Source organism: Leiobunum rupestre, chromosome 5, assembly GCF_980474605.1.
Source record: "Leiobunum rupestre chromosome 5, qqLeiRupe1.1.hap1, whole genome shotgun sequence".
Lineage (NCBI taxonomy): Eukaryota > Metazoa > Arthropoda > Arachnida > Opiliones > Sclerosomatidae > Leiobunum > Leiobunum rupestre.
This window is the reverse complement of record NC_143388.1, coordinates 21,176,850-21,183,026: the sequence shown is the minus strand read 5'-3', so window position 1 is coordinate 21,183,026 and position 6,177 is coordinate 21,176,850.

Sequence of the window (6,177 nt, the reverse complement as noted above, 5' to 3'; positions counted from 1 at the left end):
AAAAGTTCTGAATGGGTGACCCGATGAGGCGTCGCGACTGTCCGAAAAGTGGAAGAGGGGAGATGAACCGGGCAGCTTGTTCCACTTGGGTGGTAAGCGTGGCGTTCCTAGAAACCATCCGCATGAGATAGGGCTTTCCACCACATTGACGATCCATGGCGGGCTCAGCAGCTAAGGGCTCATAATCCTGGTGGACCAGTCGAGTGCCGGATTAAGTAGAGTTTGGACCCGAAATGAGCTCAAAACACAAATGGGGGGAAAAATAAAGTTGAAGAAAAGGCTTAGATAGGAAATGGATGGGATTCCATAGTTGAACCGTCCGGGGCTGTATAACGGAAAATTAGGTTTCACCAATATAAATCAACTTTAGAAAGTTTCCAGGCTCTAAGAAACCACTTTCGGGAAGATTTAGAGTTGTAATTCCCTCCTGGTGGACATCGTATTTTTCTCACGTAATATTTTCTCTCGGACACGTGCTGGACAAACCGTGAGTTAGGGCCGGTCCGAATTCTTATCCGACCTTTTCCCAGGCTGTCTAAATCAGCGGTTCCCAAAAGGTGTTCCGCGGAACCCTGGGGTTCCGTGGAAGGGTCACAGGAGTTCCGAGAATTCGCAGCCCGGCCATCTTTGTTTGTGTCAAGAGTCTTTAAAGATAATTAAAAAAAATTAGTTGGGGTTCCGCCAGAATTAGGAAAATAATTTAGGGTTCCATAGCAAAACCAAATTGGGAACCGCTGGTCTAAATATTCGGACAGTTAGGTCGACTATTTTAAGGCAGACACCAAACCTTGAGCCTAGGCTTAACGCACACAGCAAATATTCAAATGTGTACTACTCTTGAAATAATGAATTAATTTAAAAATATTATTCTTAATTATTAAACTGTTAATGTCCTACATTTAAAAGAGTACTTTTTCATAATTCCAGCAAAATCTGACGAAGGCGAGTTTGGCACCATAATAGACTGCATCGATGCTGTCTAAAAGTTAGGCGGCTTGAAGGTTGACGAAATGAATTCGGACGCGATCTATAATTTAGCCACTTCTGGTTGAGCAACGTTTTAGCCAAAAGAAAGGGAATTCGGACGCACCCTTAGTGACGAGAGTTTATAGAGCTACAGCCAAATTATCCTGTTTACCTTTGAAGATTTTCGTTGGATTCAAAGTTATAGTCTTATTTTTGCTCATGCTTCATTTTCTCTGCGTATTTTATAATAGTTTAAGGATACAATAATAATTATAATAACCATCTAATCTGGCGCCCTTATAATGTCTTTATCCCAGGTGGCCGGGTAAAATGAAATTTTAAGTGTATCGTACCTGATGCCATTTAGATCAAAACCCATGCTTTTTAGGTTGCCAAATATTTAGAACGGCCCCACGTAATTTTAAGGTGGGGAAGATCAGTCAGAATGACGGGGATTTGGACATATTCTCCCAGTGAACTTTTTAATATTATCAAGGAGGCAGTGGCGTAGGAACGGGTACAGTGGTACAATGTACCCCTTTTCCAATTGGAAAGGGGAGCCAAAATTGTTTCAAAATGGCGTCAAAAAGATATATGGAAAGATAAACTATAATTTTCAATGAAATTTAAATAACATTTTCGTGTAGGTTACGAAACTGGAAGTGTTTAGTTGATATAAAATTATTTTACTTTACCAGCGTGCATATTTAATATTTTATCGTTTAGTTTCGACGTTCAAATTCAATTTTGTGTCGACACGTATCCCACTTTATCACAATGTGAAAGAAATTTTCAACGTTGTGCAACTTTAGTATGTTTCTACATCAAAATGGATAAAATAAAACACACGAAGAACTTTCGTTATGTTTGGAAAATATAATGCAACCTATCCCAAGTTTAAAGGTACGTTCAGGCTAAGTTAGGTTTAGATATGCCACAGGTCCTACGGCAGCGTAGCAGAATCTTAATCCAACCTAGCCTTTGCTGTTATTCTCCTCACCATATAAAGAAATTTCTTCGTGTGTTTCTACCATGTCGATGGTGAACTATACTAAAGTGATCCGCTTTAGTTACTGTTTCTTTTTTGCATAAAAGAACACTCCACGTCGTATTGTAAATTTATTTCAAACCACGATTCTAATAAGGAGATAATTCGGCCTAAACGTGTTCGAAATGAGTTCGGTTAACAAAAAACGGCCGAGCAAGTTCTCTGGTAATCAGAATCGGAAGAGAAAGCAAGCTTTATATTATTTTAATTTACGCGATTATCCATCGAGATGGCGCGTGTCTCTAAGAAACCGAACGAGTCGCTCTCAGTTGTAGTTTGATATTTAATCCTCATTAAATTTCGTTTTATTTTATCTTTATTAAACGTACCGTTATTTAATCTGGAATTTTTAACTAGCTTCAACGCTAAAAGAAAACAACCAACTCAAAGAGAAATTAGCAAATTTTTGAAACAAAATGAAAATTCTTTTGACATAAGTTACAAGTATTAACATATGTAACATGAGCATGCCTCAATTTAAATGAGACAGTTTTTCAAAAATTCAAAAATTCTTATATTCCTTGCGCTATTGAAAAGGTTACCATGGAAACGAAATCACTGGTTTGCGACGTATGAGCTAAATTATAGATTGCTAAAGCTAGAAACCGCACGAAGAATTCTTCACTAACTTTCGTTTCCCATCAGAAAAGCTGATGACACGCTTTTCGTCATCGGATGACGACAGTGGCGGATTTACACATTTCCCAATAGTAGGCTGTTCACATTTTGCCGCCCTTACCTTTACAATTGTCAGTTCCCATTTTTTTTACAATACAACAACTTGGTTGAAATTGCACAAGAAATAGTTTATGGGTATCTATTTTTTATTAACTAGACCAATACCTTAGGCACCACCACAGGCCCCAAGCCGCAAACGACTTTTATTGCTTTATTTACGAGTGGCCCCTCATGCCACGCGAGCTTACCGTCAGCTCCCTACGTTTACTATTACCGTTAAACTGCGCAATTTTCACGGTTTTAAAAAACCCGGATACATTGGGTTTTATTGAGTTTTTTGGGGTTTTATTAAAATTTTAAGTGGGTCGAGCCCAAATGAACTCGCGGGATTTTTTTGTAAGGGTTTTTTTTATTTCGAAACCTGCTTACAATCATTTAAAAACATTACAAATTGAATTAAGCTATGAAAGTTTCTTACAATACCTAAAGTGCACATGTGATACTGATTAAGCTTTTTTAATTTTTAAGAGAATAAAATTGTTTACACGTGTTTGAATTTTCGGTAAAGAATAGAGATAATAACTACAAAGGTGTTAAAAATATATTTTAGTTTAGTTTTACTTTCGGGCGTTTCGGTTATGTAAAATTTTCGATTTCGAAGGTTAATTCGATATGAATAGTGAATAAACTTGGTTAACAATAACAAATACCTATATATATCAATGCCATGTAAAATTAATGCCGTAATAAAAAATACAGAAAATATAAAACTTAAAAAAAATAAACGTCAGTGTCAAATGAGTGATATACACAGTGTCCGTTAATCTAAAAACTACACACGAACGGCTAAAACTTCGACGGAGTAGCACGAACGGCTATTACTACGTTAATAGCCGCCTGACTCAGGAAAACAAAATTCGTATATAGAATCTTCGATAATACTAATACAGATGCATTTATATTTATTATTTTATTTATTTGTTATTTATATTTTACTCCGTAACTAAATTTTTAAACTTGTATCACATACATTTTGCAGGATAAATATTTCTATTTTTAAATTAAAACAACTTCCCAACGCTGCCACTGCGCCAACTAAAAAAAATTGCTTACCTAATAGTCCTAGAATTTTTGCGCCCTAAAAACCCTTGCGCCCGTACGCAGTTGCGTACCCTATTTCGCCAACCCTGACCAGTAGTCGGACTTGTATGAGTGGGGGGCAGTGTAAAATATATTTGCTGCAATTTTGCTCTCTTCTCACTCATACAAAGTACAGCCAGAGACGCAGAAGCCGATTAATAGTTGTGGGCTGGGAACTGGGTGTTTTAGCATAGAGCTTATAGAACTTATAGAAATTTGCGGTACGTTGAATGTACAATGAAATTGAAAAGGGAAAAAACACCGGAAAATGCCTTGTAGACTTCTTTAGTTGCAAGACATCAGAAAACCGTTTCACAGAAATCTTTTTGATTTCTGTGAGACGGCTAAAAAAATTCGGTCCCCAAATTTGCCGCCCCTGAAATCTGCCGCCCTAGGCTCCAGCCTTTTCAGCCTTATGGTAAATCCACCACTGGATGACGATAGGACATCAGTTTCAAAAAACCAACCTCAAACCATTACCTAGCAGTTTTAGAGATAATGATACAACACAGTTCCGTGGATCCATTATGATCTCAAAGTCACCAGAGTTATTTGTTGGGAATGCCACACCGCTATCCAGAGAAAAACTCTTAACCCCGAAACCCAATGTCAGTACCGTTTTTACCCGTGATGGGTTTTCTAAATGGAATGAAGTATCAGTGACATTCTTTAATCACGAAGGAAAACTCAATTTCATAAGGAAGCGGTTGAAAAAACTTCACTAATTGATAACCAGAGATAGATGCTAAAGTTCCACTTGAAGTTCTTTTCGTATATCTTGGCCGACAAAGACTGTCGTTCCGTCGGTATGTTGCTGATAGCGGAAACTATATCCAATCCAATTAAGTAGAATGTTGGCTAATCACGTACCAGAAGTTCAGCTCTTCTTCAGAAAAATACAAATCGAAATGCTATCTTCAGAGGTGTTCTTGAAGAAATCAGAGAATCGTAGTACTTTAGTTTAATAGTTGATGACACATCCAATCGAAAAAGAAGAGGTTTCCATTAAATTCAGAATATGTTTAGCCCTCTACGAAACTTGCTCGACAACGGTTCTTTCCTCGTATCCTTGATTTTAGACGCAATGACTCGGTTTGACATACCAGTATCAAAACTAAGAGGTTATTTTAGAAAGGACAAAGTAAGGAACTAAAAAGGTGTAAGAACTAGGGCCGTAACTAGGAATGGCCAGTCCAAGCAATGCTTGGGTGCCCGCATGAGGTTTTTACTTATAATTTTCTTGGGGGCTCAGAAATTGTAGTTACAGCCCTGGTAAGAACGCGAATAGAGTAACTTCAACCATTGGCAATTTACGGTAGTAACCAGTCTCAACCTAGCTATCCAATATAGCATACGAACGATTCTTTTGATCCGAGATGCAGTTAGTTAATGATATAGGGGTGATGATTTTCGATTAAATTTCTGAAAGTAGAGAAGAGACACCGGAAACTACTAGTAAAGGTAAAGTACTGATCGGTCAACTTAGCAAAGCTGAAATTTATTTTGGATTTTTATTATGCCAAACAGTTTTTAATTATCTGCGAAATTATATTATTGTTTTGCAAAAATTGATTATGACTGTTGCTGTTGTTTCAGAAGCTGCGCAGACCCTGTTGATTTACCTGAAAAGCCCGAGATCGGAAGAGCGTTTCATTGAAATATAGGATAAAATGACAAAAGCTGTTGAGAAGTACAAATTGGAACGTCCAGAGACAGATCGCTTTAGGAAAGTTCCAAATAAATTAAAATACATTTTCTTCGCTCAATTTCTAATTAGGCGATTTAAAGAAGCGCTATATCTCTCTTTTGTGTGACGAACTTTAAGAGTTTTCATATCTCCTTTTTGGTGTTCGTTCTGTCTCTTCTTTTTCTTAACCTTGGCACATTCATGGATGGGTTTTTCTAGTTTCATGTAAAACCAAAACCACTGTTAAAAAAAATTATTATAATTTGAACAAATCGCCGTTCAGAAGGTTGTCCCTGTAACAGAACGCCATTTTGTTCTAATATGAACAAAAAATATTCGTTTGTAAAGAACGATGGTTGATGGTTCAATATTGAACAAACCTTTGATCAAATTAGAACGTTTTCTCGTTCAACGTGGAATGCTTTGTCGTTATCCAATGCAAAGAGTACATAAAGTAATTGCTTTCAAAAATTATACCTCATGTCTCCTGCCGGCGGTTCATTATGTTAAATTAATAAAAGTAACTTAACCTAACCCATTGCCCACCGAAAAGGAAAACCAGGCCTGAAACTAGATTATTTGAATTTAGTTCAAACCTCAACTACAACAATCTTATTAAGCTTAAAACATCTACCACGAACGTGATATGCGTAAAAAA